We start from the raw sequence: 14,968 nt of genomic DNA on the forward strand, positions 1-14,968 counted from the left end.
TGCACCATATATCTAGTCGGAAGTGGTGCTGACTGAAAACAGATGATTTGGAGCGATTCGCGCGCCATCTGTTGGTCATTCTAAGGACTTATTGAACTACCCACGTACCTTTCAACTTAGCACGAAACGATTTTATTTACTTCTTGCTTAGTGCCGATAAGTAAAATTGTTATATATTATACAACTAGTTTCACATAGAGGCATAGGCGTATTTCCGCCCATTTTATTACAGATGTAATATATAGTGTAAATAAAGTAAGAGGTGTTATTCTTACTGACGTCCTCCACGTGGTGCATCCTGGAGAAACATGACATTAGTTTGCGAATGTCAGCAGTAAATGAAGAGAAGTATTTTTCTATCTACTTATAAGCAATTGACACTGTGACTGAGAAATTTAACGATGACATGTGTTTTCAACTAAATAATGCTGTTGCATACGGTTTTTTTTGTTAAACCATTGCATATAAGTTATTGAGTCAAAAGCTAAAAAATAATATGGCCCCTCATTCTCATAGAATTGCATAAATGTTAGGGGCAAACGATTAGTTTTTTTTTAACTATGAAGTGATGCATTGATCATTTTCCGCAAAATTATATTTTACAGCCTTGAATGTGATCATGATATAGCGACAAAATGGTTCGTGTGTCAGAAGTACTTCCTTAAAAAAAAATTAATTAAAAATTTCAATTCATCGTTTCATCTTCTTATTATAAATATAATTGGGTTTGAATTTTTTCGGAACCCCCTTAGCACCCTTTCTAACATATATTTGAACCATCATGATCGGGAAAGCCGTTTTTGAGAAAAGTTTATTTTTTGATTTTGTCCAAATTTGCTTATAACTTTTGTAAAAATGTTTCTTTTTAGTTGATACTCGGGGTAAGTTTATGTAATAGGAGTAACTACTTGTCCCCACAATATGGATCACATCGGAGTTCGAGCACCCAGACCATGCTTATCCTGCTACGGCCTTTTAGTAGTGATAATAATTGTAATTTTTTTGAAGGAAATCACATTTTTTAGTAAACAAATCTGTCCAATAACATTATATGACACTTGAGACTACATTACATGGTACTGATTATTAATGTACTTTTTGTGATTAAAATTTCTATAAATTCAATTAAAAATTATAGTTCTGAATGCGTAATTCTGAAATGGTTTATTCTTCGAGGCCTCCAAACTTCAGAAACCTTATAAAATCCTTTGAAGAATTCTTGAATTCTTCAAAAGTACAGTGAAACCTTATATATTCTATAAAAATCTTTCCACATCTGCCGAAGTGCTAGAAAATTCTTCACAACACAAATTTGAAAATTTCTTGAAATTTTCAATATGTTTTTAAAACTCCTTGGAATTCTTGGAAATACACTAAACTACTTCAAATTCTTTAAAATCTTTGGCAATATATTGAAATATTTTAAGACTGTTGAAAATTCTTTGAACATTTTTTAAGTAGCTGAAGTACTTACAATTCTTTGAAATTTCTTCAAATTCTTAAAATTCTGAAATATTTTTAAGTTCCTTCACGTTTTGAAATAGTTAAAAAAATTCTTAGCATCTTTTATAATACGCTAAAATCATTCAGGTCGTTTGATATCTTTAAAAATACGTTGAAGTATTTAAAGTTCTTTTCGAATCTTTGAAATCCATTCAAATTAATCAAGTCTTCTAAATAAATTGTCCAAATATCCTGAGAAATTAACTGAAAACCAACAAAAATCTAATAAAATTCTTCAAAAATCCCTTTAAATATTTATAAATTCTGTGTAAGACCTTGGCGTCTTATGTAATATCTCACAATCTTATAAATGCTGCTAAATCTTTCTAAATCTTTCAAAAATTTAAAACAATCTTTTCAAACCACATATTAAACGAAATATGTGAAATTATCTTTAAAAATTTAGAATTATAATATATATTTTAATACCCGGTGTGGCAAAATAGAGGGGGCCCCCTCAGGGTTCACATGGATTGCCCTTATGCCTTGTGGAATCCATGAGGGCAATCCAGACGTGGTTTCTTATGGAAACGACATGCTAATCCATAGGGGCCCAACATGGGCTTCCCTCATGGGTCCCTCATGATTGCCACCATGAAAGCCCTCTTGTTTTTTTTTCTTTTTTACATTCTCATCCAATGAGAAGGTATTGGTTTTATGTAAAATTTTACTTTGGCGCTTTTCATAAAATCTTTACGTTTTGAGATCCACTGAGTCAGAAAAAATGATTTTTACGAAGGTGTGTGTCTGTCTGTCTGTAGTCTGTATTCTGTAGGCACGATAAATTTCAAAAAATTGATCAGATTGGATTCTGCTTTGGCATATATTTCTAAGGTTTAAAAAGAAAGTACAAGTTCGTGAACCTGCTATTTTTGGATCAAAATTCAAAAATTGAGCACGTTTTTAAAATTTTTAAGACCACATTTTTTCGAGATTTCAAAATTCTATGAACGGTTATTTATAGTACTCAGAAACTTAAACATTTTATTCTAATGAATAATTCTATATACTGTTATTTATAGTAACTATAAACTCAAACAATATATTCTCATGACTTTTTCCGTAAAAAGTAAATTATCAGAATTAGAGAATTTTCAAAATAAAAAAAAAACGAAAATGAACATTTTAAGCCAAGCAACGAACGATATGAAGAAAAGTCAAGAGAAGAAAAACGTTGATTTTTGAAAGCCCTACAAGGTTATCATAATAACTTTTCTCATTTGGACAAAAAGTTGAAAATTCAAAATTTCATCATACCAAAAATCTTTACAATCACATTTTTTTAAGATTTTGAAATTCTATGTGCTGTTATTTATAGTACTCAGAAACTCAAACAACTTACTCTAATGACTTTTTTTATTACAAGAAAATTACCAGAATTAGAGCATTTTTAAAATAAAAAAAAAACTAAAATGAACATTTTAAGCCAAACAACTGATGATATGAACAAAAGTCAAGAGAAAAAAACGTTAATTTTTAAAAGCTCTACAAAATTATCATAACAAATTTTTTTATTTTGTCGAAAATTTAGAATTTTATCGTACGAAATATAATGAAAAATCCAAAAAGTCCGTTTTTTAGTCAAACTATGCAAGATACGAAAAAATCGAAAAAAAATAAAATTACGCGCCCCAGAAAGATCTACAAATTTTTTAACAATCACTTTTCGATAGGACGCGTAGTTTTTGTTTTTTGTCGGAAAAATGAATATTAAGAATTAAAAATTAAAAATAAATTAAATTTTTGGACTAACGACATAAGCTACAAAAAAACTTGTTTATCCAAAAAAAGGCTACAAATGTTTATTATGACTGTTTTATAGGATGCGCAGTTTTTGTTTATTCGTAAATGAATAAAACTAAAAATATTAATTTTTTGACAAACAATGCAAGCTATGAAAAAAATAAATAGACTATTGTACACACCTGTACTGGCATATCTCTGAAATAATAACACTATTTTGTACTGGGCTGTCAGTGTTGGGCCAGCACTGGATATCGCTACTAACATTGTACTATTCCAATAGAAAATTCATCATAGGCGGCAGTTAATTGATTGCGAGTATTTTTTCTGCAGATATTGATAATTCTGTTTAGACTTAATACATATATTATATTTTTAAACATTATATTACAAATAAAATTTCTAACGCTACGGGAATCGAACCTACATAATCTATCCCTAAATCTATCACCTAGCATTCGGGAATGCTAACCACTCCGCTAAACTGACAAAATGAAACTCGATGAAAAAGCCATCCTCATAAGCTACAGTTCAGAAAAGTTGAAGTACCAAATTTTCGGGACGGATATATTTATAGTTGTTTGAAATTTTAGAATGCATAAACCATATTTTAAAACGAATTTTTTATGCTTATTTTTTAGGATATAAAATATTCACCCTTTGGACTTTGAAATTTGAATCGCTGATCCGTAAAGGCAATCGAGCTGGGTCTCCTGCGGGGAACCCTATGGAACATCCATATTGTGAGAGTTCGAATTTCAGAAAAGTGTCATTCAATTTTTGACAGAAAATCATTATTTGTAAGCCTGAAATCATGGAACATTAAAATTATTCGTGTCAAAAAAATATAAGTCCTTTAGACTTTGAAATTTGAATCGTCGATCCGTCAGGGCAACCGAGTTGGCTTCCTTGCGGGGGACCTTATGGAGGCCCTCCTCCTGAGAGGTCTCAGCGGGGCTTTTTCCACGCGTGACACTTCAAATTCTTTGCAATTTATAGAAATAGAAATATAAATAATTGAAAATACCCTAAAACCTGTTAAATCCTATAAAATCTTTCAAAATTCTTATGAATTTTAAGAAGTTCTTCGCAAACCTAGTACATTATTTTAATCTGTTAATAGCTCTTAAAATTTTTGGAAAAATATGATATCTCTTAAGGGTATTGTTTCAATCCGACTTTAAATTTTTTTATAGGTACGGCACTGATTCCATATATATTTTTTTCGAAGGATTTGCGAACGAAAGAAAGAAAACTTGTCCAATATCCGGGATTTTGTGAGATCCTCGGATCAATAAAATGTTGAAAAATCAAAAAATTTGTTGAGGAAATAAGTATTTTCCCGACAAATATGATGATGGTCTTGATGATGGTGTCCCCAAATTTTGCGAAATACGTTGCGAAATGGAGAAAAAAGCAGAGACAATTGACATGCCCCGTCTGTGTTTTTATAACTGCATTTGTAAACAGCCACCAGGCCAGCTGTTGCCTTCACTCTACACGCGGTCAGCGGTATCGGGGTGCCCTTCGTTATCGACCATGGGTCAAGACTACAATTCTCAAAGGGGTAAAGCTCTTCTGGGACAATAACTTTTTGATGACACTATCATTAATCGATATTACTTCAAAAATAATGTGACACGTGCCCCGGATTTTTTGGTCCCTTGTAAGAACTACGAGCATTTGAGTTCAGTCCTGAACAATATTAATCTTTCTAAAAATGTAATACAAACGGGAAAACTTTTACTCTTTATATTATATTTCAAAGAATAACCTTTCCATAAGGCGTTTATTACAAACAAAAATTTCAAACATCACAATTTCCTTATTTAAATTTATTCACGACAAGATCGTACTCGATGGTCGTCCTCGTGGGTTCTCTCCAGGGATTTTTCACTTCGCCTCTTTCCGACTGCCATCGGAAATAAAGTGTTGCTTCCACGCGGGAACCGATACAGGCAACCGGAAATCTCCGAAGGCAACCGAATGCGGCTTCGTGCCAAATTTACATGGCCAAGGGACATTGGGTCCGTTTCATTGTATAGTTAGATTTTCAATATCTCTCCTCAAGAGAACATCTCTCTCACGGCTAATCGATGCAGCTCGTTGTATCGAGTAAGCACAACCGCATAAAATGTAAACTTTTAGTGTAAATTGTCCTCCTCTGCGACGATTAAACAGTTTTCAATTGGGAAATAAAAACAAAAAATGTGAATACAATTTCCAACAAAGTATTGAAATGGACTTTTTTCCAGATAACATCTGCAAACGCACAAATTTGATAGATAAACCAATTTATGATTGTATGTCAATTTGTAAAATTACCCAGTTTGAAATTATAACTAGATTATAAATGATAAATTTGTCAAGTTACCGTATTTTGCACGGATAGATAATAGCCTGTCCATTTGTTGTATCCTGTAGATATTTAAAAGAAAAATCATACCCGTTTTTTGAAACAAGAGAAACGAACCCTATGTTTGAAAAAAGTATAATGAAATGACTAAAAAAAGTGATTTGTTAAAAACTAGTTAATTTTAATGTTAAATGCTTAAAATTGATAAAAGTTCTAATATTATTCTAAGAATATTTCTAATGCAAGAAGACTCTTAAGGCACTTAGTGTGTGAATCATAATTGCTAGAATATATATTTAAATATTGGTCATAAGTACAACCGCGGGATTTCACCGGAAGCGGATCCCATTCTTAAACTTTGCACCTGCTCCCGGCGAGAAAGCGGTAAACATTTCAGCTGTAAGCAAACCTCACGGTCATAAGATAGATGGTTAATGTCTGCGATGAACTTAATGCGATGATTCGACAATAATTTAGTGCCTTATGCATTTCCCTTGCACGTATCTTGCCGTTTGGTGACACGCAGGGACACATGAGTGACCTTATGCTTTTGACGTCCAGGTTTGCCGCAGAAGTACTCTTCAGAATGGCGAAATGCTAGATAAAATGGCAATAACGTGAGGTAAAACTGGAGTGAGTTCATGGTGGTGACATGAAAGTCGCCTCTCTGAAACGTGACGTTGTTAGTTGTCACACTATCTATCGACGATTTATCGATAATTTAGGATAGCTGTGAAGATATTTGTCAGCATTCCTCCTCAGGTATTATGAGGGCACTGGACAACCCCTTGAAGCTATTTACCATGTTCTCTGAGTCTTCTTTTGCTGGATGCTGAAATTAGTGGACTTCTCTCTGAAACTTTGTGACCTCTTTTGGTTTGGACGAATGGTCGAAAGCAACTAAAGGATCTTGGAAGAGTCTAGATGGATCAAAGAAATACTCTTGGTTTCCTCTGACCCACATTTCTCTCCCCTATAGATTTCTTCTGGCGACGGATAGTACCCATATTCTGTCAACAATATGCTGCTTCACTGTTAGCAGCTTTGGCTCGTTAATTGTTGGTTAACGGATAGACAGTTTCGGCGCGAACTGTCGAACCTTGGCGGTGAAATTTCTACCAGAAGTTATGTAATTTTGTAACTTCCAAAGCTCTCGCTGTATTATACACACTACAACTGATAATGCCGAGGTCGGATTTTCCCGAAAAATCTGCAAAAAGCTCGTTATCCAGTTCAGCCAGATCTTTGAGCTTGAGGGAAACCTGGATGCTGAAGTTTCTCCGTGTTCTAAAGCATCGCTCTTCTTCTATTGAATGCCTAGCCGCAGTTGGTCTCAGTGTCACCTTTCTTTCTCTGTTGCCGGCTTATTCTAACTGCGGTAGATTAGGCACTGCACTTACATAATCCCTTTTCTAGAAATCCTCGGCATAGTTTTTTTAGGCGTTGATGAGAAAAGTGAGAGAGCTCTGGATGTTTCTCGCACGACAGATTATCTTCCACAAACCTAGGGTAGTCAGCACAACTATTTTTAGTGTTATCATAGTAATTCAAACAATCAGCTAGGCAAAAGGGTCGTCCATCGTCGAAGACCCCCGCATGCAAGAACAAGGCTGCATACTCCGAGAGCTCGCCTGGTATCCCAGAGACACCATTTGAGACATCTAACTAAGGTGCCATTTAGCTTTCGGCTCGGTTTTTACGCATCTGCTTGAAAGTTTCTTCCTGCAGGACCACCCCTGGATAATTATCGGCACCTAGGGGTTACGAACGTGTCCTAACAGTCTATTGGGACACCGGAAGACCTTTTCGAGTATTTAGTTTTAACCTTGCATGCGGGGCTCTGCAAGGGCGGACCTTTTATTTCCCTAACTACTCGTGGGAACCAAAGTGGACTACGCAAATATAAATTCGAATGAAGAAGCAAAAAGGGAGGTGGATGAAAGGGGAAAAGGTTTGGGTCCTAACGGGTCTAACATAACCCTTTCCTCACAATCTGTCTCTCCGACGGTGACTGTGCCCTCAGCTCTTGCGGGAGCTAAGGGATTGACGATCCCTCCAAATAAGGCTATGGAAAAGGGAGCGGCCAATCAGTCCCCGAATAAGAAGAAATGCATTATCGACTGCTCTTGGTGTAGCGATTACGCAAATTAACTTGCATCACAGCAAAAGCGCTTCTGCAGTTTTGCAGAGGGAGATGGCTGCGAAGCACACAGGTATCTCACTAATCCAGGAACCCTGGTTAGTTAGAGATACCATTAAGGGTTTAAGGGGGGCTGGGTTTTGCTACAGGGACCCCAATGTGGCCAATCAAAAGGCTTGCATACTGGCGAAGGAGGTCAACGTCGTCCTGCTGCTTAAGCTATGTTCACCTGATGGTGATAGTCACGAATCTTAAAGGAATAGGGAGGCTAGTCATTAGATCGGCTTACTTTCCATATGACAGCGATACTAATCCACCAGTGGAGGTACGTATACTGGTGCAATACTGCAAGGTTAGGAGTCTTCCTCTTTTGCTGGGGTTCGATGTTAGCTCCGACCATATATTGTGGAGAAGCATAAACATCAACTCAAGAGGTAACGACCTACTGGAATATCTAATCATTACTGATTTAGATATTCTTAATTCGAGGAACACCCCGAAATTTCGTAATTCGGTCAGGGAGCAAGTCATTGAAATCACTCTAGTTACTGTAGTTTTACAGATAACATCAAGAAGTGAGTCTCAGATAAACCCCCTCTCTCAGATCACTCATAGGTAGAGTTTGTGTTTGATGGTCTAGATTTTTACGGAAGCTATCAAATATACTTATGAAAGTAATTTTCGAGCTTTAAAAGCCCGAAAGGCTGGAGAGATACACGGGTGGAATGTTAAACTCGAATATCTTCGCAGGGAATCCAGAATCATTAACAACGATGAGGGCTGAATATAGGAGTGCAATACGTAAGGCGAAGCATGAAAGCTGGATCAACTTTTGCACTGATATCGAGAAAGGAATAGAGGAGGCTAGACTGAATAAGCTACTTTCTCGAAATCTAGGTGCTATTAGCAGCACACTCAAATTGCATAGCGGGGAATACTTAGAGTTTGACGAGAATATCTTGGCTCACCTTATCAAGGCGGTCATGAAACGAGCACCTAGAAAACAAGTGCAAAAAGCTAGTAGCAGCTCTTTGACTATACGAAACAACTGATACTTGAAACCGGAGACACTTATGTGGATTTACACAGCGATCCTGTCACCCAGACTAACCTATGCGGCGGTGGTCTGGTGGAGCAGGGTCAAACTAACTTTTGTGAAGTTTTGACTGGAAAGAATCAGGTGCCTGATTCTCAAAGGCATCACTAGTGCCTCGAAGTCGACATCCACGAACTGTCGGCGAGAAACGAAGTATCCGCAACGAACATGCTTGCAATCCCGGTAGAATTCTATTTATTTGAAGTAGTTACATGGACGAAGAATGAGCTCAGATGCCTTAAGATCGGGACGTGCGTCGGGATGTCAGATCGTCGGCATGCGCCTTGAGTCTTTTGTTCCGCGACTCTACATCTCACGCCGTCAAGATGGTCGCTGATTATTGAATCTTGAATGTCTTCACCACAGGATTATTCTGGTTACAGCACGTAGAGTCGCAAATGGAAGAGACTATTTTCTTAAAATAGCCAGAAAGCACGAAGAAGTGGGCAAAAGAGCGTTTCTGTACAAAGAAACGGAAGAGGCTGCTGAAACACGCGGACTCAACTTCAGTATCAGGGGTGAGCAAAATGTATCATATCTTATCTATCTCGAGTACTCACTTCTGAAAACACGGTTAAAAAAAGCACAGGAGAAAAACTTCCGTGAACAGCTCCTCGATAAGAGGATGCACAGCATCTTCCCCCGAAATGTGGAAGCCCATTCAATATCGTGTAAGCCAACTTTTGCTTTCCTTAAATAACCCGGATTAAAGTCTGGTAAGGAGGATTCTGTTTTGGCATGTCAAGACGGTGTCATTTTCACCTTAACATACCGTCGCTAAATTTTGAGCCAAGAGATTCCCGGTGACAGCTGAAGAGCATGCCATGCACACTCCATGCATCTAGCACACATACTATCTACTTGTCCAACTCATGCGGGAACAACCTGCATGCAAAGGCACAATACGGCACTAAGAGTACTTTATTACCATCTCTGTCACTATTACGGCATTACCCTTAATATCGCGACTCTAAATGCTCCTAAGGAAATAGTGTCAATTGTCGATAATGAGAAGTGACGCATATACTGGAACTTTATATTCTCGACAATTGTTTCTGCCGCATACTCGAGGCCTGACATAGTTCTCCTTGATTTCGAGAAGTGAACCATGTTTGTTAACGAATTTTCGGCTTCAGCTGAAAAAAACATCATAGCCCAGGAGAATGAAAAGAAAGAAATTATAAACACTTTATAAGCGAGTAGCAAAGATCGTACCAGGAATAATCTGTTAAACTGATCGTCCTTATCAACGACGCTCATGGAGGTGCCGAGTTTCTACTGGTTAATAGCCTGAAAAGCATCCCTTCGTGTCAACAATATTCTAAAACACTTACGGGAAAAATATAAAAGATGGTCGTCCTTGGGTCGCTTGGTGTCATCAGGATGCACGTAAATTTTGCCGGATCGTCGTATTGATTTCGTTAAAAACTGTAACCACCTATCTCACCGTCGTGAGACGTGGTTTTGGCTGATATTTTACCGCGATTTCAGTGGGTTCGTGTGCAGTTTTTAAGAATAGCGCCCGCTCCCGGCGAAATGCTGCAGTTGTGCTTATCACAAACTTTATATACACACACACACACACACACACACACACACATATATATATATATATATTGCATTCGAAATTACCAAAATAATTTTTTTTTTTTATTTAACAGTCATTCTTTTTAAAATTTGTTAACAAATTGTACCTATTCAACAAACACTTTGTTTGATATTTACTATATCAGTTAATTCATTTTAATCAATTGAATGCTTAGGCATACTTGTTTTCCTCAGCATCTGAACGTGGATCGTAAATTTCCAAATATTTTGTGTTGTTTCGAGAGTAGAAATATCTACCTGTTACTCAGATGATAAAAATAGAATAAAATACGCCCTCTCACCTGACGCCAAACGCTATTCCCAAAGCGAATATCAGAGGAAGTAAAGTGGAGATGCAAGCCAAGAAGACGGTTTCCATGTCCGAAAAGGCTGCGAGAATACCTGAAAGAAGAGAAGTAACTGCTTATTTCCAAGAAAATTCTCGTGAGAGTCTAGCAAAATGCTGATTATATTTATTATTCTTCTTGAAAAGAAGTCAATATCTTTATTTATGATTAAAGAATTATAAGTTGTCTAGGGGATGGAAAAAACTAACAATATCTAATAAATATACAGAAAAATAAATCAAAATATAAAGATACGTTTAATCAAAATCCATTTTTTGTGAAATATGATGCATGGATAAAAAAGGTTCAATTTTTGGGATTTTAGTTAGTTTTAACTTATGGCTTTTTTGTCATTTTAAGCAAAAATTAATTAACAGAAAAAGTCATATAGTAACATTTACTGCCTGTTAGCATGAAGTGACCAATATTACTATCCCATGACACTCTATTTAAATTAGCTTAAAAATTAATATTCTGTCTCACTGTTAAAATTTTGGATCTTTGGTTTTGAGAAAATTTTTAGTTTTCAACACCAGTGGGGTCCAAATTTCAACATCAGTCCATTTTTGACAGATTTTAACATGCAATTATTTAAATTTTAAAGCTTCCACATTTTCAGTTGGTTAATTATAAGTATGAACAAAATTTGTTCAGTACTAGAATTTCAATGCTTCCAGCTAGAAATAGTATAAATTGAAATACATTGAACAATTGTTTAAATTATTTTTATATTTCAAATAATTTAAGATAAAAAAATGATATACATTCTTGAAGACTAGCTGTCGAAAAATCTTAAATCTTGATTTCGAGCAATTTTAATTGTTGGAGAATAATACTTCAAACTAAAATTATTTATGAAATATATGTATTGGTAAATTAAAACTATTTAATTGTACGAAATTTTCGTTTTTTATTTTAATGCATTATAATAGACTTCTGTTTAAAACCGCTATATAGAATGTAAAACTCCTTAAGTTAAAATGTTTTCAATTTAAATTTAATCTTCAATTTTAAACGATCTGAGTTTAAGTTTTTCAATCTGAAGTTAGTCAGATGTATTTCCCTCATAAATCGATTATACTTGAAAAGTGATGTTTTTAAATTGAAAACTTGGAAAGTCCTTAAAGATAAAGATCCTAAACTTTAATTAAAGTAAAAAAAGCAAGGTATCTTGTGATGAGTTCATTTGAAATTCCCGGTTTTTCGTCTCCAATTTAAGAATGTCTTTTTTAATTTGACAGCTAGTTATTTATACATGTTTATTGTAGGTGGCTGAAAATGAGAGTGATTTTGTCAGATGATTTTGAACACGAGGCAACAATGGATTTTTCAGACACTTTCAGGATTTATTTGTCGATAATTGCTCACAAAAAATTTTGTTTAGTATCACAGATTGACATACATTGCCAGTAAAAGGGTGGGTGTACAATAGGGTGGTCAACAAAAATTTTTTATTCTATGGGGACACTCCAGAAATTTGTTCGAATGCACACAGAAATAAAGGTTTTTTCGTTTTGAAAAAAAATTATATTTGCAGGTGCCGAAAGCCTCATATAGTTTAATACGTATTTCCCATAAGAAGAAAATATGTTTTTGTAAATCTTATTCAAAATCCTCAATATTATTTCAATCAATTCACTTTTAGTTACATTTTGCATTAAGAGAAGTTATGTTATTAATTGGAGTCAACAAAATTAATTGTTTAAACAATTTATTATTATTAACCCTAGAAAACCATACATTTTTTTACCCTTGCTTAGCCCTACTTGGTCTGGAGGACCGAATGATTTCATGTGTTTACAATTTTGGAACAAATGAACATTTTTTTTAAAAAATCAAAAAAATTATGCATTAAAAGATATAACATTTTTCTAAATGCGTATCACGAAAAATGGTAAAAAAAGCAATGCCACGCAACAAAAATTTTCTTTTTTAAAATTTTTCAAATAAAATAAAAGAATGCACCAATCCTAGCAGAAGAGGATACCGGCTGCTCAGAAAAAATATATCGATGCGATTCTCTCAAAAAAGTTCAATTTTGGAAAGAGCTCAATTTTTACAAACCGTCGAATTTCGCAATATTGAACACTCCATCTGAACAATTGCATATAAATAAAAAATTTTCAACTTAATTAAAGTAAAATGGAAACAGTAAGATCTCTGGTATACGGCTACAATAAAATCATGACAATATCTGTAATTTTCATAATTATAACAAATAAAATAATACTGTAGTAATAGAATAAATAAAATAAAGACACAAAGGGATGAGATGGTGCAATAATAAGCCGTAAATATTTTGATCCGCATATTTTATAAAAAACATATAATATAATAATAATAATAATAATAATATATCATGAAGAATATCTGCCTTCCTTTTCTACACGATTAGTGTAGCCGCCTGACTCGCAGTTTTCGTGTTCTGGTTTCCAATGATCAAAAGTCAGACACACGTCATTTGCGGATCAGCTAGAACGCAGTTCTATTGTGACTAGAATTGTGTTCTACCTAAAGTTTTTTCCCCCACAGGTCCCAAGTATCGCCCTTTACCTACTTCAAAATAAACAGACTTGAAAATAATGCGTCGGTCCACCAGACCATAGTATGGGCTTCGAGAGTTAATAATAGTATTATATTTCATTAATTCTAGAAAGATGAAGTTTTTTTCTGAAATTTCTGGCTTTTTGTCAAATTTTTAATTAAAGTGAGGTAATAATGAATTTCAGTTAACGAAAATAATTGTTTAAACAATTTATTATCATTGTTAATAATAATCTCTTTGTGTGGTACACGGAGAAAAAGATATCGCAAAACCTCTATATTATTAAATTTTGTTACTGTCGTCTGCTACGGCGTCCTTAGCAGCAATGGGGAAAAGGAAGAGTAGGAGTCAGTTCGAGCTATAAATCGGGACACCAGATTTAAAACAATCACAGAAAAAATTAAAAATTTGCTGCAGGTAAGACCTGCGACGGTTAATGATTAAACATATTTCGGCGAAAGTTACACTGAGGTTAGGAAAGTAAGTCTGAACTTGTAGGTTGCGTCGCGCTGAAGTGAGCAACTTTCGGTAAAACATGTAGAATTAACAACAGAAAACACGCAACAAATTTGTTCTCACTGATATATTTCCTCCGAAATACATCACATTATTGTAGACGAATTAGAACTTATTTAATACCATTTATCAAAAGCGCAAAATTCAACTGACGGATGGGAATTCCAATTTCTTACGTTATAGATTGCACAATTATGCGGTATATAATGTAAAAACTTGCAATGCACGATATCATGATTCTGCGATATTATAATGCGATAATTACGATATATAGCACAGGAATTACGATATATATTGTAATTTATGCGATATAATTTTCTCAGTGTAATTATTAATTAAAGTTAACAAAAAAGTAGTTTAAACAATTTATTATTGTATTTAACTATCTTTCCCTAGATAATTGTAAGAAAGTGGCGATTTATTCTAAAATCTTGAACTTTGCATCGCCTTTTTATTTATGAAGAAGTAATAAGTCAACCACAACAAAAAAGATTTTTCAAGTAGTATTGTTGTTTTAAGTGAATTAAGCTATCTTATACAAGAGGCAAAAGCAAAGAATAGAATAATTAGGAATAAGTAGAAGGACTAAGTCTTTAAATGACTTTAAAAGTTTTTTTTTATCAAAACAAGCAGTTTATTGCAAAGCGTACAAAAACTTGGAATTGTAAATTTGGCTAAAAGTGCATTTTTTTAATCTGCAATTTTGTAGCATTTTTTAAAGAGAACATTATTAGCAATAATAAACACGTGACGGGAAAATATGGGGACCCATAGAGAATTATCCATATAAGAATTTCATCTGTTAGACATATGGGTTTGACACCCCTAACACACCCCGTGTGGAAAAATTTCGTGGCAGTATTCTGTATAGAGATCGGCTGGCTAGACCGAATCTAGACCGTCTACTTAAGACGGTCTGATAGGGTGCTGGCTTTGGCCCTCTTAGAGGGACTCGATTGCAAAAATTTCAAAGATTCTTAGAAGCAGTCTGGCTGGACCCCTCTCAGACGGTCTCGGTTGAAAATAGGAAGTACTATCGTGACAGTGTATGGTGTAATCCTCAGCAGACAGAAATGATTGGGAAAACATAAAAGAATATTAAAGTTTGCAGGAAAGTTTTGTGTTGAAGTCAGAT

The sequence above is a fragment of the Belonocnema kinseyi genome, chromosome 6, assembly GCF_010883055.1.
Source record: "Belonocnema kinseyi isolate 2016_QV_RU_SX_M_011 chromosome 6, B_treatae_v1, whole genome shotgun sequence".
NCBI classification, from domain to species: Eukaryota; Metazoa; Arthropoda; class Insecta; order Hymenoptera; family Cynipidae; genus Belonocnema; species Belonocnema kinseyi.